The sequence below is a fragment of the Chionomys nivalis genome, chromosome 1, assembly GCF_950005125.1.
Source record: "Chionomys nivalis chromosome 1, mChiNiv1.1, whole genome shotgun sequence".
Taxonomy (NCBI): Eukaryota; Metazoa; Chordata; class Mammalia; order Rodentia; family Cricetidae; genus Chionomys; species Chionomys nivalis.
Genome location: NC_080086.1, coordinates 69,228,931 through 69,254,378, shown reverse-complemented (window position 1 = coordinate 69,254,378; position 25,448 = coordinate 69,228,931). Strand labels below are relative to the sequence as shown.

The 25,448-nt window shown below is 40.6% G+C and overlaps 1 non-coding gene across 1 annotated transcript; it reads left to right on the top strand.

Moving 5' to 3' along the window:
- Positions 1–24,461: 24,461 nt before the first annotated feature.
- On the top strand, positions 24,462–24,625 carry LOC130889915 (U1 spliceosomal RNA). The gene has a single exon (XR_009058661.1). It is a non-coding gene; the product is annotated as a U1 spliceosomal RNA (small nuclear RNA).
- The last annotated feature ends 823 nt before the right edge of the window (positions 24,626–25,448 follow it).

Below are 25,448 nucleotides of genomic sequence, written 5' to 3'. Positions count from 1 at the left end.
AAATAGCCATCACATGTCCAGAAGACGCCTCTTTCCAAAACATCTTCCTATCCCCCAGGTCTTCCTTTCCTTCTTCCCCTTCCGTGATGTTCCCTGAGTGTCTTAGTTACTTTTCTATTGTTGTTATAAAGAACCATGACCAAGGCAGACTTATAGAATTGCAGCCTTATTGGTCTTACTGTTCCAGAGGCATGAGTCCATCACCAACACATCAGGAAAATGTGGCAGCAGGGCCAGGGAGCTCACACCTTAAATTACAAGCAAGCAAAGAGAACCAACTGGGAATGGTAGGAGGCTTTCATGCTCAAAGTTCACCCTCAGTGACCCTTCATTCTGCAAAGCCACACCCCTTAAACTGTCCAAGTAGTGCCATCAACTGGGGACCAGGTCTTTAAATGTCCGAGACTGTGGAGGACAACTCTTTTAAACCACCACACTGGACAAACAAATCTAAGCACTTGACCCCATCTCACTAATTATGAAAATCACACAAATAAACCTGACCCTGTGAGGCAGGAGGATGGAATGTCCCTAGGGATCCAACGTTCTTGACTCTGCGAGGCAGGAGGCTGACATCTCTCAGATGCTTCAGCAGAGCAACCAGGGTGAGTGACCACTACCCTTCAGCACTCATGCTTTGGTGATTTTGTTTTGTTTAACAATAATATTGAAGCAACAGGTCAAGAAAAGACAAAGAATGGTTTATACGCTACACTCATTAATTCTTTTTCATCCAACTAAGGTGCTTGGTTCAGGTTCACTCTACTTGATGACATTATTTTGTCTCTTTGTGTGTAGGGGGGGTGTAAGTATGTACAAGTGTGGGTATAAACGTGTGGAGACCTGAGAACAGCTTCATATGCCATATGTTGAGACAAGATGTCTCATTGGCCTGAGGCTACCTATTTAGACTGGGCTGGCTGGCTGGAGAGCACCAGTGGGTCTCCTAGCTCCATTTCCACAGTGCAGAGAGGACAAGTATTTGCCAATACAGCCATCATTTAAACCAAGGTTCTGGGGATCAAACTCAGACAAACACTTCACTGACGGAGCCATTTACCCAGCCTTGATGATATTCTGAAGATGTAAAATAATCGATAAAACTTAAATGAACTCCTTCATGAAGGATCCTCAACCACTGATATTGGCAGCATCACTCAGGAGGACAGTGCTGAACTGACAGACAATGCTTTGTGTTCAGAAAAAGCAGTCTGTTTGACCCTTTTTAAATGTCCTGTGGGTGTGGGTCTGGAGAGATGGCTCAGGTTAAGAACAAGTACTGCTCCTTCAGATAACCTGAGTTTAGTTTCCTGCACCCAGTGCACAGCTTCCTGTAACTCTAGCTCCAGGGGATTCTGCACCCTCTACTGGCCTTCTCAGGAACTGCACCCACGTACACAAACCAACATGCAGTAATGCACATAGTACATACAATTTAAAGCAATAAAATTCAAATTTTATTATAAAATAAAAATAGACAGTCTGCTGATGGGAATTAATTATTCCAATTTTACAGGCAGAGGGAGAGAGAGAGAGAGAGAGAGAGAGAGAGAGAGAGAGAGAAACAGAGGAGCAAGGATAAAATCTGTATGTGGTGCCCCATCTACCTTCATCTTATAAAAAAATCCCCAAAGCTTCTCACAGATCTAAAGCTTTTCACCTGCCATGCTCTCTATTCATCTTCACTGTCTTTGCCCAAGAAACCACTTCTTATCTGTTCCCATCTGATTGAAATGCCACAATCTCTACGAGCCCTTTCATAACCTTTCCCATGGAGTAGATCTGTTTGCCTCCCTGTTTGTTCCTTTTCTCTTCTTTCTTGATGACTTAACTCTTGCTGGGAAGGGAAAGCATGTGGGTTTCTGTCTGCTATGTATCTTGTGCTTCTGGGGGAACCCCTCTCCCATGGCCAGGGAGAGGACTTAGCACAAGAACAGACACCTTTCTCTATGACTTGACAATCAAGCTAAACTTCCGCTTCCGCAATGATGTGATGAGATCCATCACACTCTCTGGAGGCTTCATTAGCAAAGAATAAGACTTTGGAACATGCAGGATCGAGCTATAAGACATTACGTTATATGGTACTTGTCTTATTAAATAATATATCCATTAATTCTTCGATAATTTCAAACATGTTGACATTGAAACTTTGTCATATCATTCACAGACTCTCTCCAGTGTGCCAGCTAATCTTGGTTGTGATCAGAACATATCAGGAAAGGGGGACTCTGAGTTGAGGAATCACTTCCACTAGGCTGTCCTGTGGCCAGTCTATGGGGCCTTTTCTTGATTGCTAATTGAAGAAGAAGAACTGAAACCACAGTGTGCTAAACTAGCTCTAGGCAGGTGGGCCTGAGCTGCGTAAGAAAGTTAGCTGAATGTGAGCCAGGGAACAAGGTGGTATGCAGCACTCCTCCATGGTCTCTGCTTAAGTTCATACTTGAGTCCCTGCCCTGATTTCCCTCAAAGATGGATTTAGACTCTAAAGAATAGGACGAAACAAGCCCTTCCATGCCCAACTGCTTTGAATCATGGTGTTTATTGCAACATTAGAAAAGCAAAGTAGAACACACCCCTCCAATTCTCCCTGGCACCCTAGCCCACGCACCTCCTCCTGACTTCCTTTTCTTCTTTTAAAAATTTTATTGTATTTTTAACTCACTGAGACCAATTAGTGCTGCCCATATGTGCAGTACCATAGGGTCATCCACCCAGGCAAAGGTAACCGGGGCCACTCTCCCTAAAGAAAAGTGGCTCTCCCTCTCAAAGGAACCATCAACTCTTCTTGTGTACAAAATAAATATATAAATAAAGAAAAGGTTGTTTCAAATACTCCAACCTGAATATTAAAGTTTAAAATTGTACTTGAACTTCTCTTTGATTTTTATGTCTGATTTTTTTTGAAACACTAACTAGCATTTGGGGAAAACTTGCTTTATAAATATTTTTAAGCTAATAAGCCCAACATGCTGAAGCTGTAATTACAAACTGAGAGGGAGCGTGTGAACATGGGATTAAGAAGAAAGACCTTCAAACTTGTCTTATCTACATAAAGAAGCAGACAATAGGCAAGGGTCAGTCTCAGCTGGCTCAGGAGCAGGAAATCCATGGAAGGTGTGCAGCCTTCCAGAGAGCTTTCCCCCTATAAGATCCTGGCTGAATCTAAGCCTTTTAATTGCCCTAACCTCATCTCCAGTTCTCCAATTCTGAAATAGCCTTGAAAGTCAACAGTCTGGCAGTTTCCTTGGTGTGCAAAATGAAGCTGGAGTTCACGCAAGGCCTCCAGAAGATGCCATCTGTAGGAGACTCTTCATCTGCCTGGGCAGGGAGATCACCCAGTGTGAAATGGCTTTCCCCTGGAGGTATTTGCAGGGAAGAAGTCTGTTAATTGTTTAACTTTGTGGCAGCCTGTGGTGGTGAATAATGTTGGGGCAAAAACAAACTAATCCAGAAGTCTAAAAAAGGAAGAATAGAGGAAAGAGGTGCTCAAGGAAGCTTTGAAAATCTTAACTCAGAGGAAGTCCAGGAGTGTTTCAGTGATGCCCAAGTGTGTTAAGGAATGACATGAGAAGACTTCAAATGCCATTTATGGATGACCTTTAGGTGGACAGACTTTCTCGCAATTAAGAGTGTGCACTGTTCTTGCAGAGGGCTAAGTTCAGCTTCTAGCACCCACATCAGGCAACTCACACCGACTGCAACTGTAGCCCTAGAGGACCCATAGCCCTCCTCTGGCCTTCTCAGGCACCAGCAGTAACATGGCATAGACTACGCACACATACGCATAACTACAAAAACAAATCCTTTTTTAAAAGAAATAAAAAGTAATATAAAATCATTTCTAACCACTACCCACCAAGAACAAGAAACTTTATGGCCGTACATGAAGAAGAATACAAACTAAATATAATGAGTTCAGAAAAGTCCCTAAGTCAAAAGCAGCAGCAATACCACCAGCCCCACCAACAACAACCCCAACAACAACAACCACACCACCACCACCAGCCCTACCACCACCACCATTAGCCCCAACAACAACAACAGCCCCACCACCACCAGACCTACTACCTCCACCCATTAGCCCCACCACCACTAGCCCCACTACCACCAGCAGCAGCAGCAGCAGCCCCACCACCACCACCAGCAGCAGCAGCAGCCCTAGTGAAAAGAAAAACTCTTATGTTGCCAATACAACATTATTTACTAGATCAACTACCAACAAAGGATTATAAGACATGAAAAGAATCAAAAAGGAGTGGCCCTGGAATGGTGGCACACAACTGCAATCCTGTCAGCCTGGAGGGTGGGGCAGAAAGATCTTGAGTTCAAAACCACCCTGAGCAAGATCGTTTCAAAAATTAAGGAAGAAGGGAGGGAAGAAGAGAGGTCAAAGACCCAAGAAAAACAGGGAAATTGAAACTCTCACTGAGGAAACTGAGACCATGAGCTTAATTAAGTAACTCACTTTAGATGGACTAAAATTTCCCAAATCATTTTGTTCAAACAACTGAAGGTAAGCATGAAAATGGTATCCCATCAACTAGGAATATCAGTATAGAGGTGTCAAATGTTTCTCTAAAGAACCACTGGAAAATCCTGGTGTTGAAAGTATGACTGAAATGAAGAATCCACTAGAATTGCTCACCAGCAAGGTGGGCATTCAGAAGACACTTCAACAGACTTGAGCAAATGGCAATGGTGACAATCTGTCTAAAGCACAGAAGAGAGAATTAAGAAAAATCAGCAAGGACTCATCAGTACTGACATGCACCATAGGAGTCCTAGGCGGGCATTAAGCTTGTGTGGATCTGTGTGGCACTGGGGGAGTCAGTCCTACTAAAGAGCCCAGACACTGTACCTGTTTGCGCAGCTGGACAAGTTATGGCAACCCCCTGGCCCCTGCCTTTACCATAAAGCCTCAATTTTAAAATACCACAATAACTCAATCTTAAGACAACAGGAATGCTTTAAGCATCTCACGAAAAAGTAAGTGACTTCTATTTTAAACCTGTTCAAGCAAACATGGGGAGGAGCGTAGATTTTAAGCTAATCCATCAGGACACAGAAAGGTAATGATGTAGACAAGAATGAAGGAGAGAGACAGAATCTGGGCGCTATGGCCTTTCTCCCGCTGTACTGACTAATCCTACCTCTGCCAGCATACTTTCTCTTTTATTAATCTCATTGTTAGAAAAGTCATATTCTTTAACAATGAATACTAATATACGATATGTCAGACTAACATCAGACACTAAGTAGATTATAGTAGTTGTTTACTAGACTGATTTTCAATACATAGCTATCTTTGGGTAAAATTAATTTCTCACATCAACAATGATGGGAGTATTCACTCGATTTTTCCAGGAAGAACTGTCACTTGGTCTTTATCTAAAAAGGGTTCTCCTTCCCTTTCATGCAAGTTAAGTGTCTTAGATTACATGCAAGCCGTGTTGATGAACAGGCACTCTATACAGGGTCATATGTGTATGTACTCCACAGCTCTGGAGGTAGGTACTCATACTAAGTGTCCACCCTCTCCTTAACAAATCTTACTTGTTGCCCGGCCTTTGTATCATACTGAGTTCTTGTTGAAGAATAACAAAACAAAGACAGAAAATACAGAAAGAATATTTGAAGGGATTATGCCTAAAAATGTCTCAAAATTTAGGGAAAGTGTTAAAATACAACTGAGAATATCAATGACCTGAAGGTAGATTAAACTCAGAGACTCTCATTGGGCCACATCGTGAGCTATTAATAGCCCAGAGAGAAGGGAGAACATTGAAAATAGCAAGAGAAAAACAAGTCGCCATGCACTTGGGATCTCCAATGTAATCAACACTGACGACTGACTTCTGATAAGGATGCCATGAAATTTCCTTGGAAGAAAACATAGACTTTTCAACAAACAGTACCAGAACAAATGGATACACACACTCAAAAGAATAAAGATGGTATTTGTTCATATATTATATATAAAAGTTTGACTCTAAATGGATCAAAAAACCCCATTGAAAGATCTACAACTATAAAGGTCTTGGAAGAAACTGTAAGTATAAATAAATCTTGTGGCTTTGGGTTAGAAAATGACTTCTTAAGATATTCATTAACACGAAGGAAAAATAATAGATAAATTTACCCAAAAAACAGATAACAAAGAAAAGCATAGAAAAAAATTACAAAGAAAATCAAGTTATTAAACATCAACTTTCTGTGCTTCAGAAGGCACTATCAAAAAAGTAGCTCTTCTGGCCATCTTTCCATGCCACCACGATGGTGAGCACGAATACCCTGACTGATGGTCTTCGGAGACAAGATCCATGCCAGGTTCTTCTCCAGCCACACTCCAAAATTCAGTGTCTAGTTTTTCACTGTGATGATGAAGCATAGACACATTGGTAAAGGGTAACTCCCTGATGATCACACACCTGGGAAAATCATCACAAACCTCACAGCAGCTTAAACAAGTGTAGGTGATGAGGCCCCGCCCAAAGACCGAGAAAAATGCCACGGTGACAGGTTCCCATCACACCAACTTTTTTTCATGGTTCTGGCAACCTCAGTCAGTATCATGGACCACAAAGAAGCAAGATAAAAACCCACAGGAGGGAAAATCCTGGATTCTTTTTGAGAATGTAAAATATATGTGTAAATAAAGTACCTCGATAGGGAAAGGAACCACAGAATGGGAGAGAACCCATGCAAATTGTAGAGTTGATAAGTCTAACAACAGATTATTATACCAAGAACAATCGCCACTCAACAGTAGGAAATGAAATTATCTGAATACAAAAATGAGTAAAGGATCTAAATAGACATTTATACAAGAAGATATAAAAATGGCCAAATAGGTTCATGAGAAGAGGCATAATACCCCATTCTTAATGGAAAGTGCGAATCAAAACTTCAGTGAGCTACCACTTCAAACCCACCAAGGTGCCTCTAATCACAGAAATTGGCAATATGGGGAAATTGGAATCGTCATTCTCCGCTGGAGAGGATGTAAAAAGGTAATGGTTGTTTTGTGAAATACTGAGATACTTTTTAAATGTTGAATGCAAGATGAGTATAGGATCCAGCACTTCCACCCATAGACAAGATATATGTTTATATATATATATATAATATTTATATACATATATTTCACATATATATATATATGCCAGCATTCAAACAAAAATATGTTCATGACAGCATAAAATATGGAAGAGTTTGGATGACCCACTAGCCAGGAGGTAAGTCAGTAAGTGAGCCAATTGGCTACTAGCTGTGTGTTCATATGTAGCATAAAATCATATTCAGCCACAAAAAGCCATTGTCTAGACTACACCATGAGTGAACCTGGAAAACTTTATGTTAAGTGAATGTAGACAGCAAAAATGTAGACAGCAAAAAGGATACAGAATGTATATATTCTTTTATATGCAATGTGTGTGATAGTAAACCCATATTTGCAAAGAGTAGACTAAGGGTCATCACAGTTCAATGGGAAACGTAGCTTCCTTTGAATTAAAAGACAGTGGTGTTTGCACAACCATTTTAATATATGAAAATACTGACTGCACACTTCAAAAGAAAAATTATATACTATATATCATCTCTTTGCTAAAATAAAATAGAATAAAATTGAGTATTAACAATATTCTTCAGTCATGATTTTAGACACTTGGATTTCACCTGGGCTATTTTGGGTTTGTTTTATAATATATAAATTTTTTTTTCTGTGCCACATGCTGGCCCTTGAGCAGATGTGTGTCCTTATTCTAAATGTTCCTCTAGAGAGTTGCAGTGCAGTTCAGAAAGATATTTACATAATAATCTGCTAGCTTCAGAAGAGGAGCCATAATGAGAAGCTGAGCTGCATAGAGTTCAACCTGCCCTGGCCCATGGAATCAGATATTTATAAAAGGGAGATGGAGACCTCTTTCTTCATCATCCAAGACCGACTGGAATCCAGAGTGGTGGCACATGCCTGTGAGTTGGAGGCAGGAGGATCAAGAGTTTAAGGCTATTTAAAGTTGGTTACAAGGCAAGTTTAAGGGCATCCTGGGAGACAGGATACCCTATCCAAAATAATAAAGGACAGGCAGAGGAGAATGTAAAACCATCATACTTCTTTATGTACCTCTTGTGAAAACCCTGAGGTATAGGACTCCTCACATGAGTCTGCTGTGGAAATCATGAAGCAAGACTTCTACAAGCAGCAGATGAGATGGTCGGTCTACACTTGGGATGTAGGTATTAGGGTCAATGCTTTCAGTCAGTGGTTCTCCTAAAGTTCTGACCCTTTAGTACAGTTCCTCATGTTGTCCTGACACCCAACCATAAAATTATTTTTGTTGCTACTTCATAAGTGCAATTTTGTTACTTATATGAATTGTAATATAAATATGTCTGGAGATAGAGGGGTCATGACCCACAGGTTACGAACCGCTGCTTTAAGAAGGAATCAAGACTAGCCTCAGTCAGCAAGTCTAGGCCTGTAGGAGATACAGCCCCCATTTGGCTGTGTACTTGCTGCTGCTGCTGCCTTGGCCTGGTACTTCATGTGGTTAAGCCATTTGAAGATACTCCCAGAAAGCATGAGAAAGAGTTCCTAGCTCTGGAACCACAGGGGGAAGCACCCTCCAGCTAGGCAAGAAAGCAGCATGTTCTGGGATGGGGCGAGAATGGATCAAGGCTCAGTACACCAGAGGAATGACATTTTATTGTGTGATACTTTTACATGAAATCCCTTAAGTTTTCTAAAAGGAACGAAAAACTTTAATAACGTAAAACAATGGTCTTCTCATCTCTTTAAAATGTAAATCGATAAGAGTATGTCTTCCTCATTCTTTCAATAATTGAGAAAAAGTAATTAGTGTCCATGACACCAGTATCATGGAGAGCAATGCCAGAGTTAGGCGGAGCAGAGAAATGCCTGGGGAGGGGAGTAGAGTAGGGACTTCCCTCCCCATCCCATGGCAGAACTGGAGAGTCCATTCTCCTTTTGCTAATGAAAGCGACTGGTTTTTCTATAGAATCCAATGAAAGAAAAAAATCCAAAAGAGGCCTAGAGACATGGTTCACTGCAGAGTGGAGTTCAGGTCCTAACACCACACCACATGCAAAGCTAAATATGACCAAGCAACCTGTAGCCTTAATACTATACTACGGGATGGAGATAGCATGGCAGGCACTTTGTTGGCCACCAATATAGCTTCAGTTTCAATGAGAGATGCTGTTTCAGAGAAATAAGGCAGAGAGTGATACAGCAAGGCATCAAATGTCCGAGAGAGAGAAAGAGAGAGAGGGAGAGAGGAGAGAGAGAGAGAGAGAGAGAGAGAGAGAGAGAGAGAGATCAAGGAGTGCTAAGATTCTTGCTAATATCAGAAAATGAAAAATGAAACCTTCCCCAGGAAATTATATTTTAAAAATTCTTGATTTCTTTTTACCACCCCAAATATATAAACAACAACACATTTAAGTCCTGATTTTGGCATGATTACTGAAACCAGGTATCCGTGATATGGCATCTCTACCAGCCACCACCACAGTGCCATCCATGGAGCTACCCCACATTGTTCATGACCCTGATATGTCAAGCCCTTCCTCCTTCCAGAATGTCAGCAAGGCAGTCCCAGTCATCTTCATCTCAGTTTCTTGCTGTGCTGAGCACACACTGGGGACTCGGGAAACACTTGTGGACTAAAGAAACAAGTCAGTGCCACTCAGAAGTGGGTTAGAGTAAAAATTCTAAATCCACCTCTGCCTGTGTGCTTCCTCTAGTTCTTCTTTTCCTTTTTCTTCTTTCTAGCTTTGCCCTTGGGATAGTGGCCAACATCAAACCATGCTTTCTCTGACACTTTACTGCCTCACGTTTCTCTGAAATCCTGATCCCTTGCACTGTGTGGCTCTTGACCACCTCCATGCCTAACTGAAAAAGCGTGAATTTTTTCCCTTCTCCTTTCTCCCAGAACCTACCAGGATTTAAAACTTTCCTGCCCTGTTGTTTTTCTCTCAAGTTCTTGAAGCACAATTAATAAAACCTCAGGGTCAGAAACTGGGGTTCAACCTGAAGATCCAAAAAGTAAAACAGCCAGTCACCGGCTTTTACCTCAACCTCAGTATGAAACGGTGAAACTGGCTCTAAAAATCTTAAAATGAGATTGTATGTTGAGAGTTGTTTCTTCCTGTTTTATAATCCTCACTAAGGCTTGGATCAAAGGTGTGTGCCATTGTGCTTAAAGGCATGCACCACCCGGTTTCTAAGGCAACTAGTGTGGCTATTGAGATTAAAGGTGTGTGTTACCATTACCTGGTCGGTAAGACTGACCGTGGGGCTATTTACTCTCAGATCTTCAGGCAATAATTGTATTTATTAAAATACAATTGAAAGGCCACTACAAATTTTAATAAAATGATCTTTGAACTTCAGAAAATAAAAGCAGAAATAAGAGATTTAAAAGAAAAACTCAAGGACGTAGTTGTGCACAGTCAGCCCAGGAAACAAGTGAACCTAATTCTATCTCATATCCAATAAAACAAGCTGCAGGACCGAGGTTAAGGACTCAGCACTGAGCACAAAGAATCTGTTTTCTGTGGAACAATCTCTCTGTACACCATGAATATCTGTCACTCTCATTGGTTTAATAAATGGCTAAGTGAAAAAAAAGAAGGGCTAGGTGGCCAAGAGCTAGGCATGTAGAGATTGGGCAAGACTTATGGACAAAAAGCAAGTATGGAGAAGAAGAGGACAGAGTGACTGGTGAGACACAGAGGAAGTGGAAAATGAACATGCTACACTGAAAAAAGGTACCACCATGTGGGAGAGCAGAGATAAGAATTATGGGTTAATTTAAGTTGTAAAAGTTAGTTAGTCACAGAGAAACCCTGTCTCGAAAAAAAAAAAAAAAAAAAGTTAGTTAGTAACACACCTAAGCTATTGTCTGAGCATTTATAATTAACAATAAGTCTCCGTGTCAGTCATTGGGAAGTCTGGGATTCTGACGAAAAACCTCACCTACATCTGTTCACTATAAATTAACAAAAATGAGGAGGTAGGACAAAAAGGTGCCTAAGGAAGTCATCAGTTCCAGCATCCGAAGAGTCTCATGAGCTCTCAAGTCAATGAAGTGCCATCTTCATGAAGCATTTTATGATGGGTAGATGCTCATTTGCATATGAGAAGAATGGCATTATTTATGGTGTGCATACAGTCTAAGCTCCAAATCAGTATTAATATGCTGCCTAATGACTTAATTATGTAGATATCTAAATTAAGCATCTTGCTTACCACATTTTGTCCATTAAGGAGACAGAGAGGCATCTGATCTCTGGCAACCTCTACTCCAAGGGCATGGGGAAAGAACCAATCTCAGAACAGGTTCTGTTCTAATGATGCAGGGTCAAGTCATACACTGTGCCAATAACAACAGGGGATCATTTTAACATACTCTAGATTGGGATCAGCATATATAGTTTCAGTTCCTGATGATACCCAGGTTGTCTCTTCCTTTAAAAAATGCTGATACTCTCTTTTCCTCTCCTTTTTTTAATTTTTAGTCTTTCTTTGCCCCTATGTCCTGCTTCTCTCATTCACTAAGTATCTCATTTACTCCACATAATTTCTACTCGTGTGCCTGTTCTGTATTACTTTTGCTATTTTCCGCTCTATGCTCACTGATGGTTTCTTAGTAAACTCTGACCAGTGTAGGTGTATTTGTAGATTGATGTTGCTGAAGTTACAGACCTTTGTTTTCTTCTCTCTGAGTAGTACCAGGACTGAACCGTCAAGAAATGGCTGTTCAATCGTATTGCCAATAGATACACAAGCTCATCAATGAATAAGTTTCAAAACAGAAGCTCAAAGACTGTGAAATGTCACAGCAATGGGACTCCTCCTAAAGAATATAGCTCCTCAGTTACAGAACTTAAGGCTGCTAACAGGTGGAGACTTCAAAATTGACTAGAAAAAATAATCAATGACCTCAAAGACAATGAAGACAAGCAGGTGAGCTCAGTGCAAGATCTGGAGATGGAAGCTGGCAGCAAGGGCAAAAACTCAGCAAAATGGAAGGAAAAATCAGCAAGTAAGACAAAGATCAGCAATAAAATTGAGATTCTGAAAAAAAACAGAACTGATATAAATAAAACCTTAGAGAGTAAATCAAATTGTGTATACACACACACACACATACACACACACACAGCAAAAGCATCACCAACAGTCTTGAGTTTTGTAGCAGAAATGGAGGACAATGTCAAGGAAATGCTACATTCAGACATCTGTAAAGAAAAGAAATAGGTAATGAGAAAGACCATGATGTCCAGGAATATTAGTGTGATCAAGAGTCTAAACCTAAGATGTTAAAAGATAAAAAGAACTCATATAAAAAAAACTAAAGCATAAAAAAACCCATTTTGTAAATTTAAGGCAGAAAACTCATGCAAGTAGCCAACCACTTTTTTGATTGGATTAAAGGCCCACTCTACAAACTTAAACATATGGGATGACATCACTGGTATGAGGACCAAGAACCAGTATCTGGATAAGTCACAATCCCTGAGGGGGGGGGGTGGAATCTAGCACTAACACTCTACTAAATGGACAAACTACTAAATCGGCCATTAAGAACACCATTATGCATGTAGACTAGCACATCTCTCAGCATTCATCAGAGAAGCTTCATGTTGTAGTAGATAGTATTAACTCTGAGACCCACAACTGCCTGAGGTACAGAGAATTACAGACTAAGGAATGCTCATCCCTAAATAAAAGATTTGCGTCACACACACACATACCACAAAACTCAAGCATCGTTGTGTTGAGGGAGCAGAAAAAAAATGTAGGGCCATAGGTGACAAATGAGTATAAACAAACAGTGTTTTCTGGACATATCAAAGCAGCAGCACACAAACTCAGGGCAGTTGAGGCAGCATTGACAAGATCTGTGCAAACCCAATCCAGACAAAATCCAAGAGAAGATGAAATGAGAACCAAGTCCCGTCCCAACTCAGAAACTATTGACAATTGACAGCATCTGGGAGAAGGGGAATAAATTTTCTTTAAGTACACAGCCCCTAGTCTGACACACTCCAGTAGAAGACCACATGTGGTAATTTGAATAAGAATGGCCCCCATAGGCTCATATCTTTTCATGCTTGGTACAGTTGGTAGAAATGTTTGGGAGGGATTGAGAAGTACGGCCTTGTTAAAGGAGGTGTGTCACTGGGATGGGTTTTAAGGGATCTAAAGACTCCTATGATTCCCAGTTCTCTCTCTCTCACTCTCTCTCTCTCTCTCTCTCTTTCTCTGCCTCATAGTTGTGGATCAAGATTTGAATGCTTAGCTGTTCCTTCAGTCTGTCACGGACTCTGTCTAAAACCACAAGTGAAATTAACACTTTCCTTTATGGCTTATCTTGGTCATGGTGGTTTATAACCGCAATAGAAAAGTAATTAAAGACACCACACAGCCAAAAACCTAAGGACAGCACAAATGAAACTTTATGTGTTTAAATGGGGGGAGGAGGGGCAAATTTCAGTAGGTAAACAAAGGAGGTAGAGTTAAGATCTGAGAGTAGCTGAAGTAGGTGCAGGGGAAGGACATGATTAAAAGGAAACATTGCACGAAATCCTCAGTGAACTAAAAAAATAGAAAAACCCTTACACACAAATAAAACTGTAATAAAAGCCGGACGGTGGTGACACATGCCTTTAATCCCAGCACTCGGGAGGCAGAGGCAGGCGGATCTCTGTGAGTTCGAGACCAGCCTGGTCTACAAGAGCTAGTTCCAGGACAGGCTCCAAAACCACAGAGAAACCCTGTCTCGAAAATAATAATAATAATAATAAAACAAAAAAACTGTAATAAAAATTGTAAATATTTAAAAGAAAACTCTGGTCACTGTCCACAATATCTAAATGAAAATAAGGAGGAGGAAGCCAGCTAAAAAGATAGAAAACAGGTGTGAACTCACACTATGATGCCCTTAACACCACATGTGTGGACACGGAACTTCGTAGAAGCGAAACCAGCTCTATGAGAAGAGAGTGCACTGTTCACACATCACCCCTTAGCTGTCTGGTTCACCTAAGAGGCCTTTGGAGAGTTTACTCTCAAAACTAAATGAACACTGGATAGACCATTGAAAAGACATGGCAGGTGAGGAAAGAGATGTGCACACAGCTGACCTTGTCTGTTGCTAAAGTAAATGTTGTTTGTTGTATGAAAAGCAATCAGACACGCAGCCAAATGCATGGAAGAACAGTAATGTCCATGGACTTAATGTTATTGCAATTTACTGTACATTATTTAGATGATAGGGTTTTGGTCATAATAATATGTTGCGCTGTGGTATCAGGCCAGTGGGAAATATTAACACAGCTATACAACCGTGGGAGTGTGAGAAAGGAAAGAGTTGTGTGCGAAAGCAAAATTTGTTGAGGTGAACTCTAATCAAATGTAAAATTAGATGTCTGATGGAGATGGGTCTTGTATTAATCTGTTGCTTTTATTGGTTAAGTAATAAAGAAACTGCCTTGGCCCCTTTAATAGGACAGAAAATTAGGTAGGCGGAGTAAACAGAAGAGAATGCTGGGAGAAAGAAGCCGAGTCAAGGAGTCGCCATGATTCTCCCACTCCAGACAGACGCAGGTTAAGATCTTTCCTGGTAAGCCAGCTCGTGGTACTACACAGAATATTAGAAATGGGTTAGATCAATATGTAAGAGCTAGCCAATAAGAGGCCGGAACTAATGGGCCAGGCAGTGATTAAAAGAATACAGTTTCCGTGTAATTATTTCGGGGCATAAGCTAGCCATGTGGGCGGCCGGGTGCCGGAGACTCAGCCCCGCCGCTCTTATTACAACAGAGTGGCGCCCAGCGTGCTAATGAACTCCACGTAAAACCTGAGAGGGCTTGAAAAGGAGAGAGAGAGAATTTAAGACAGCTTTTTGCTGTTTGTGGGTTGCGTGCGGCAAAGAAATTGTCCTAACTCAACAACAGGAAAAAACTGGCTGTTTTAAAATGCCGGCTTTCTGGGCTGTGCCACCATTACGATCTCTGTCTGGCTCCTGCAGGAGACAGAGCTTTTAAATGGAGCATTTGGAGTAAAGTGCTACGGCTTGCTTGATGGCAATGTGGACTGTTGTGTGCCTGGAACTGTGTGTGGCTCAGGGGCACCAAATGGCTCTGAGGCAGGAGCCGCTCAACTCCGCCATGCTCAAGCAGTCTGGTCTCAAGCAGGAACTACCGTAATTACCATAATAACAGCACAGTTAAGGTTTAGACTGGGCAGAACACAGGCAGTACCATATTATCTGTATATGGTGCAACTTAAGTTTTTGAAAATTGCTTAACATTTTAAAAAATGCTCCTGGATAGTAAAAAAATTACAAATTCACAATAGAACTGATTCAGACACTGTTGGATGAATGTACATAGGCTTGAGAGAAAAAAAAATATATATATATAAAAAATAAAGTTAATGTCTTAAAAAAAGGATAAAGTCTTTAAAGAGACAGAGTACAGATAGTTATAGATTAAAAAAAAATAAAAAAAAATAAGCCACGTAAAAATAAAAAATTCACAGAGAGTCTGGATTCTTTGTATTATTGTGTTTTCTTTAAAATTTTTGACTGTAAAGGAGCTAACTGCAGAGAGACATTTCATTATATGGGCTGCCAAGCTAAACCAGAATGGATACAAGGGTATTATGATTTCAGAATATGGGTCTAAGGATATGATGCTTTGGAGAGGGTCTTCTTTTGTTTTCACAGAGGATGCGACCCTATGGATTTCTTCTATCCCAATATGGTATGATAGACCACGCCTTCCTAAAAGGTTGCTGTGAACACCTTCAGAAAATTACTTCACTCAACTGCCAACCGAGATGACCCTGACACACAGGTTACACCATAAAAGATCTAAATACAGCGCCCCCATTCAGCAGAAAACAGTTTGGAGAAAAAAAACTGCGCCCATGTTCCCAAATATTGTTTATGAATATTCTTTTACATTTAAAGGGGGATATGATATAGATATGAATAATTTGCATTGGTATGGATTTTAAGGTCAATTTTAGTATATGTATATGTATATCTGATCTTGATCACTGTATTGTGATTGTCTAGTTCATTTAAAATGTAATGTATAATTAGGAAATATAGGTTGCTAATGGATAATCATCAATAATAGTCAAATTTGTAGTCATGTTAGTTAGATTTTCTAGATATATAGAGATATATTTCAGTTAGATAGGCATTCTTCATATCTTTCAAAGACTGCAGAATATGGCATTTAAATGTTTTAATAACTTAGGACTTTTCAGGACAATGAGATACGTCTGCTCCTGGCAGCACCAATCTACTTCAAGAGGAAGATGGGCATTGAAGAGGCTCCTTATGGAGTTTGATAGCCATTTGGGCAAGAAACTGCTCTTGCCTGGACTGTTGCATAAACTGGACACAGAGAACCCACAGAAAGAGGACTGCTGAACTTGCCTAAAGGTGAGATGGTTTTTCGGGGTTCCTGACTCATAAAAGAGTCTGCGAGACATTCTACAGGACACAGCAGAAAGTGACTGAACTGTCTTTGGAATTTTCCTGCTTGATGAAAATGTCTGCTGGATACTATGGGCCTGAAGGCTGAAGATGGATGCCCCAACGGTACAGAGGAACTTTGGGTGATTGTCCAGGCAGCGAGATGTCTCTGTCATTTCTAAAGTTTAAAGTTTCTTATTTCTTGTTTACTTAGGTAATATTATATCCTTCTGGAGTCTTTGATGGAGTTGAAAAATGGTTAGTTATAGTTTTCCTTACTAATGATAAAAGATAAAATAGATATAAATATTGTAACTGTAATTCTTGCTTGATAACTGTTTTGTTATATGTAATTTTACTATGTTAAAGTTAAAGTCTTTCTTTTTTGTTTAAACAGAAAAAGGGGAAATGATGGAGATGGGTCTTGTATTAATCTGTTGCTTTCATTGGTTAGGTAATAAAGAAACTGCCTTGGCCCCTTTAATAGGACAGAAAATTAGGTAGGCGGAGTAAACAGAAGAGAATGCTGGGAGAAAGAAGCCGAGTCAAGGAGTCGCCATGATTCTCCCACTCCAGACAGACGCAGGTTAAGATCTTTCCTGGTAAGCCAGCTCGTGGTACTACACAGAATATTAGAAATGGGTTAGATCAATATGTAAGAGCTAGCCAATAAGAGGCCGGAACTAATGGGCCAGGCAGTGATTAAAAGAATACAGTTTCCGTGTAATTATTTCGGGGCATAAGCTAGCCATGTGGGCGGCCGGGTGCCGGAGACTCAGCCCCGCCGCTCTTATTACAACAGATGTCCTCAGCTTTGCTCCTTGTTCATTCCAACAAGAAGAAACTGTAATAGCTCTCTCCAAGAAACACATGGGGAAAAAGAAAAAGAAAAGAAAAACTAACACGTTCCCCACCATCTCCACTTAACGTTTTCCTTGTGTGTTCCTTGTGAGTAACTGAAAATAAAATTAGCAACGCCTAGAAGCTTACGAAGACCTTACACTTTTGTTTTTAGTGTCTATTAAGCCAGACTTTCATTTTTCCTTAAGATAAAGTTATTGTCTTCTGGGTACAAAAATAATCCATGAGTTTTAGTCTACTCCAGCTGATATTAAGAAAATGGCTGGCTTAAACAATGTAAGTTTAATTTCTCATAGTCTGAAAGCAAAGGTCAAGGGTCAAAGATCAAGGTCCTATCAGGGTTAAGTAATGTCTGTCTTCCTGACTTGCAGATAGCTGCCTTCCTGACTTGCAGATAGCTGACTTACAGATAGCGTAATCTCTACACACTGAGTGCCCCAGGGCCTCGCCTTATAAGGGTACTAATATTGGGTCAGGGTCTCGTCCTTATGACCTCAGTTAACCTTAATTATTTCCTTCTCAGAGTATAGTAACACTGTGGGTTAGTATTTCAAAATTGAGGGATGTCATGCAAAGTTCTGGTTTCCAGAATTGTGTTCATTTTCGAGAATTTGGAAAGCATGAATAAGCAGATGACTATAAAAGTCTTTATCTTAATTCCCACAGAGGACTGCCATTAACACTCTGCTACTTCCCTTTCAGGTTTCTTTGTAATCTACAGAAAAATAAGACTATTAATAATATCATGTTAATGGCAGTTCCTTATAAATGCTTATTTTCATTAGGAATATTGAGATTTTTTAACAAAAGAAATAGTACAGACATTACCTAAAGGGAAAGAGCCAGTAGGAAAACTAGGCTCAGTTCCTAGATTCATGTGTCATATGGTTCCAAACTAAAGTTAAGGAAGGAGACATGGTCTTTAAAAGCCTACAATAAAAAAACATTGACTCAAGAATGTTTGTTGATCTAATTTTTGACAACAGGGTAAAAACAATTTAGTGGAGAAGATATAATTATATTACTCAGTATAACAAGTATAACCATGATGGGTTCGCTCACTGAAACAGTCTATCTGAGCTAATGGAAGCTCACCAACATCAGCCGGACTGGGAAGGAACAAGCATAGGACCAAACTAGTCGCTCTGAATGTGGGTGACAGAAGCATGGCTGGGGCAGACTGAGGGGCCCCTGGCAGTGGCACTGGGATTTATCCCTAGTGCTTTTACTGTCTTTTTGGAAACTTATTCTCTTTGGATGGATATCTTGCTCAGCCTAGATATAGTAGGGAGGGCCTTGGACCTTCCCCAGAGCAAAGTGCCTTACCCTCTCTGAGGACTGGATGTGGGTGGGGAGGAAGTGGAGGGAATGGGAAAAGGGGAAGGAGTGGGAACTTGGATTGGGTGTGTATAATGAAAAAAAAGATAGTTTGTTTTTTTAAATAAAATAAAAAATAAGTTGTAGTAGGTCTTTCTTTGGACTGCCAGTTTCCAAATAATAACACTTTTTATTAATGATGAAAGACTGGTAAGTTTGACTTTATCAATACTGAATATTTTGTGCTGCAAAAGAATCTGATAAAGCAGTGGGGTACAAGCAGTGGTTTGGACTAAGTCCTTGGAGGTATTATATTTATGTGTGCAATTTCAACTCTAGAATACACTAATCATAAAACTCAACACACTAAAAATTAATACATATCAATGAAGAAATTGGCAAAAAACTGAACTGATTCATTAAAAAATGTTTAGCGTCATTGGTCATAAGGGTGGTTCAAATAATTAGAAACCACAACACAACTATTTGGGTAGTTAAATTCTAAATATTGACAACACTAAATGTGGGCAAGGAAACAGAGCAACTGGAGCTCTCTTCGACTGTTAACAGGAGTGTAAAGTTATGTACCCTTCTGGAAGGAAAACAGTTTTTCAGAATCATTTTTAATCATAAGTGTGTGTGTGTGTGTGTGTCTAGGCATGTGCAACAAAAAATGAGAACACGAAAGGAGAAAAAGGAAGGGAGAGAAGTGGGGTAATGAAGCACATGTGACATTGAAGTAGACGGAAAGCTAGCTGGGTGACATTGTCAGCAGGGGAAGGCAGACACAGAGAACTCATTACTGTTATTTTGCTTACCAGATATACTGGCAAGCAGACCTCTAAACAGTTACATTTATGTGGATAGACTTGGGCTGCTCTCAACCTTGGTCAGAGAGATTTTCGCAGTGAGCAGTAGTCAGTGCAGAAAAGCATGACGGGCCACAAGGCTGACAATCAGAGACTGAGTGCTCAGTTCTAAATCGGACATTCTAATAACGGTACCTCTAAGTCAGACATCCTTATCACCCCATCACCATGTGCCATGTCTTGGGAAACATTTCAGAAGTGGAGATAGAAAGAATGTAAGAGCTGGAGGAAGCCAGGTGGTAGTGGTGTATGCTTTTAATCTCAGCACTCTGGGGGCAGAGGCAGAGGCAGGGGAATCTCTGGGAGTTCGAGATCAACCTGGTCTACAGAGTGAGTTCTAGGACAGCCAGGTTACACAGAGAAACCCTGTCTCAAAAAACGAAAGAGAGAGAGAGAGAAAGAGAAAGAGAGAGAGAGGGAGAGAGGGAGGGAGAAAGGGAGGGAGGGAGGGATAGAGAAAAAGTAATGTTCACCATCCTTAGCTATCAGGGAAATGAAAATCAAAATGCCTCTGAGATTCCATCTTATACCTAACAGAATGACTAAGATCAAAACACAAGTGACAGCTTATGCTGGAGAGGATGCGAGCAAGTGACTTGCATAGTCACTTTGAAAATCAATATGATGGTTTCTCAGAAACCTGGGAATCATTCTACTTTAAGATTCAGCAATACCACTCTTAGGCATACACCCACAGAGTGCTCAATTGTACCATAAGGACACTTGCTCAACTTTGTTCATATTATCATCTTTATTCCTAATAACCAAAATCAGGAAACAACCTAGATGCCCCTCAATTGAAGAATGGATGACAGAAAGGTGGTACAATTACACAATGGAGTATTACTCAGCTGTTAAAAACAATGACATCATGAAATTTGAATTTAAGTGGATGAAACTAGAAAAAAATCATCTTGAAGGAGGTAGCCCAAACCCAGAAAGACAAACATGATTGGTACCTAGCAATTATCATCAGAGAGGCTTTATCCAACAACTGATGGAAACAGATGTAGACCCATGGTCAAACATTAGGTGACGCTCCAGGATCCTGCAGAAGGGGAGAAAAGATTGTGGGAAACACAGGGGTCAAGAACACCACAAAACCCGACAGAATCAACTAATCTTGGCTCATAGGGTCTCAAAGAGATTGAACCAACAACCAGAGAACCCCCATGGCACTGACCTAGGCACTCTACATGTATGTTAGAGTTGTGTACCTTGGTCTTTTTGTGGTACTACTAAAAGTGGGAGCAGGGGCTGTCTCTGACTCTTTTACTTGCTTTTGGGACCATACTTCTCATACTGGGTCACCTTGCCCAGCCTTAATAGATGAAGAGATGTTTAATCTTACAGCAACTTATATCAACTTTGCTGATATCCATGTGAGATCTGTCCTTTCCTGAGCAGAAATGGAGGGGGAGGAGGAGATTGGAGGGATGGGAACAGAGTGGGGTGGGGTGCTGGTACTGGGAGGAGAGAAGGGAGAGGAAACTTCTGCCAGGATGTAAAGTAAATACATAAAATTTTTAAAAAAAAATTTAGAAAAGATAAATTCATCACCATGTGAATGAGTGGCGTATGTATAAATGTGTGCACAGGAGAGACAGAAAGAGACAGAGAAACAGAGATAGAGAGACAGAGAGACAAAAAGAGAAGGGAGAGAGAGACAAAGAGAGGAGAGAGAGAGAGAGAGAGAGAAGAGAGAGAGACAGAAAAACAGAGAGACAAAGAGAAAGAGAGACAGAGAGAGATGAGGGAGGAAGGGGAGGGAGAGAGAGTTACTCAGGTAAAATTCCAAACTCATCATTCACAAGTTTAATATGTGTGTGTATTTTTTTTGTGAATGTGTGTGTGTGTGTGTCCCCAAGTTCTTTGCAACTTCTTCACAACAAAATTTGCCTGGAATTTTAAACAGCAAAAATCTGTTCACAAAATTCCTAGCAGCTCCATGGATAACTACTAATTCCTGGGCACACTCTAAGTGTCTTTCAGCAACCGAATAGCTAAACAAACCATGTTATACCCACACCATGGAATGCTACTCATCAAGTGCAAGGAATGGACTGTTGAAGGGCCATCACTTTAATGAAGTTCGGGGCATTAAAAAGGGGAGACTTAACAGGTGTGTATTATAAGATCCTAATTACATGAGACAAAATATGATTCTGGAACTCACAGATACTGTGGCTACAGATACAAGACCTGCACAAGATGAAGCCTATCAGACTCCCATGATGAATGGAGGAGGAAGCCTTGAGGCCTCATCGTTGCCTGGGGATTTTTTTGGTTGTTATTTATCACAGAGGAAGGAGAAGTTATTTACTTCAGTGGGGCAGTGGTGACTAAGGTCCTGTTGATGACTCCTTACCTCAGGCTCCTATAAGCAACCTTGATTAAACTCAGTAGATTACAAAGATATGAAAATGGGGGAGAGCTTGTTGGGGTTCGGCGGGAGTGCAGGGTGAGGGAAATAGGGAGGGAGAGAGAGGAATGAGGGCTGAGAGAGACTCACGGGGAGTGAAAGTGACAAAAATCCATTACATACAAGCGTGAAATTTCCAAAGAGCAGTATTTTAAAAAGAATACAGAATGATCTTGATTGTCAGTGCTTCAGGTGCAGCAAGTCGGTCTGACTATGAAGAAATGCCCTAAAGGAGTGTCCTGGGGTGGCAGAATTAATGATGCTGTGTCCTGGTTTTGCTGATGGTTACAAGGATCTATTTATATGTCACAGAGCACAGAATGACACACAGGAAAAGAAATCAATTTTACTGTATGCCAGCTTTAAAAATAAAGCTGTCTAAGTTTTCAGAAGAACTTAATCTCTCTTGGTCAAAAGTTCTACAGAAACCCCCGTATCATCAACACAAGTCACCTAGGCTCTCGCCATAAGTCTATCCCCAGAGGAGACCCTCTGAGACTGGGACTGACTCAGCCTCCGGCAGGTCCTACCTTACCAAGTTCTAACTTCCCAGGGTCCTGATGAAAGTTAGCATTGCAGACATAAGCCCAAGAGGGGAGAGTTGGACATCCAGGAGTCACGAGACACGCCAGGGCACGACGGCCATGAGGAAGACAACGTGCTGGAGGAGAAGCAGGCAAAAGCCCACGTTCAGGAACCATTTCAGCTGCTTATAATCACAAACCCTGCTCTTGTATTCAGGTCTAGAACTGAATTATCATGTCTTGATGTGATTTCGGCTCAGAAGCCTACGCGCTGTTTCTCTGGAGGTCAAACAAAGGGCTCACTAACTGCATCTGGAAAGGCATGCCATGCCACAGGGGTGAGTGGTAAGGAGTCTTCCCGTGACTGCTGAATACAGCCCTTCTCACAGAGGCTTTGCATTTCTCCGTTTTACTCTTGTACTGCCTGCCCCCTTCCTTGATTTGGGCTCAAGATAAGTTTCTTACATCTCCCCTCCCATGTCTTTCCCCGGTCTTGTCTTTTTACTTTAAACTCGCTGAGTTTCCTCATGCACGTTTCACAATTCAAACCTCTGCCAACTTTCACAACTGCTGAATTTGTCATACGGTTTAAGGTGTCCCTTCTTGGTGTCCTTTAACCACATGAAAAATCCAAATGACCAATGACTTAAGTCAGCGTCACATGCCCTTCTTAAGTGAGAACAGATTGGTCATTAATTCTGATTTATGTGAAACCGTGTCCTCCAGATTGAAACATTCCCTTATGAGAGAGGAAGGATGTTCACAGGAGGCAAGAAGCCCTTGGAACTGAGATTCACAGCGCTATTCCCCAAGTTATGCAAGCAGCAAACACAAGATAAGACAAGGTGCTCTTCAGTGGAGTTGTCCGAAAGCTGGGTAGCTTTCGTGAGTCATCATAATGCATGCTGGGTGCTGGTGCTGGGTGGGCCTTTCAGTGATGCAGCTTCCTTTGAATGGTCCATGTTATGTAAGTAACTCCTCACCCATCCTCAGCGCTCTGAATACACTCAGTGGTTTGTTAAACTGCACTTGACTAGACCTGTTTCTCTGGTCTGTCCTTGGTATCCTACGTGGGGAAAAAAGACATTTGCTCACATCTCCCTGTGGCAAAACACAAAACACTAACACATCCAAAGAGAACCTGAGGATCCCACAATTAATGCCTGGCATCTCCCAGAGCCACAAATAAGAAAGAATTGACTCCACTTATTTTCTAGGAATTATTTGGGGATCGGGACATAATGTCTTTCATTACTTCTAAGATTATATCCCCTCACTGTGAACCCCAGGGTCTCTCTATTGCACATGCAGTTGAAAACATTTCACTAGCCACTCCTGTTCTTCATCTTTCTCTAAAATCCCAACACACTAATTCAGTGGGAAGGGCCTGAGATGGTAGAGATCCCATATTACAAAAGGGTTTCTCTTCTGGATAGGAACTCACAAACAAAACCTCATGCTCTTGAGTATGTAGATCTGCCCATCCAGAAAGGCCAGAGAGGCAGTCAATCTCATTGATTATACATATGCAAACATGTCTGAGAGCAGCACAAACACAGGCCAGTGTATGTCGATTTCACTGTTCATTTGTCATGCATAAACTGTAGATCCATGCTCTAATAAAACACTAAGAAACACACACTATTATAAAGCAACATTACAGAAATCTTTCTACAATTGTGCATCTTTTTTTTTCTGTGAGTAGACAGGTTTCATACACAACTTCCAATTGTTAAGAATTTCAAAGAAGACATTCTGTGTTCTCCTGAAAATTTTTGCTGATTATCCTCCTGCAAACAATACAGGAGAACTACTAGAACCAGGACTTCTCCTTCATTTTAATTTTTGACCCTTGAAGAAACTAATAATGGCTGACTCTTTTTCTACAATTTCTGTTTTAATGATCATATTAGTGTGAAATTCAATATAAATTTTGTATGCTATACTTACCTGGCAGGGGAGATACCATGATCACGACGGTGGTTTTCCCAGGGCAAGGCTTATCCACTGCACTCCGGATGTACTGACCCCTGCGATTTCCCCAAATGCGGGAAACTCGACTGCATAATTTGTGGTAGTGGGGGACTGCATTCGCGCTCTCCCCTGAAAATAAATAAATAAATAAATAAATAAATAAATAAATAATAAATTTTATGTGCCATCAGTCATTTTTATTTTATTACTGGTGTGAATGTGTGTGTGTATGTGTGTGTGTGCATGCGCGTGTGTGTGATGCACATCTGCCTGAGCATAACCAGTCTCACCAGAGAGAGCATATGGTATTCAGAGAACAGCTTTTGGCAGCTGCTCCTCTCCTTCAAACGCGGGGTCGAGGCTCTAACTCAAATTCTCGGGCTCGCACAGCACTTTGACTCCTACACTGTCTGGACACCTCAGTGTTCTTTCCATTGGTCCTCAGCTGACCTGCTCACATACCTGGCTTGCTTTTTTAATATTCACAGTGGCAACTTCTCATATTCTGATGATGTTACATATGATTTTACAAGATAGTCACTGAACTTGCGATTTCTATCAAAAACTTAGTGGAGATATCTGTGGAAGTTGGGAGCCTAACTGTAAACTTAGTACAGAAGAAGAAATACATAGTTAGAGCTTAAATATATATTTCATAAAACAGAATGCTCTTTCCTACTAACTATATATTATGCCACAGTCTTTTAAATTAGAACATTATCCATAAGGGGATCAGTGTCTTCCTTCTTTCACAGGATATAACAACAAAAACAGTAATACCAGTGAGAATTACAGTTGAAAATGGAAATCCACACTATAAACAACATCAAAAGACAGAATAGATTTTAAATAAACTTGTAATTTTAAGATCATTTTAGATTTAGAAAAATGTTTCATATATGCATGTGTGTATATATATGCATACTATATATATATATATATATATATATAGAGA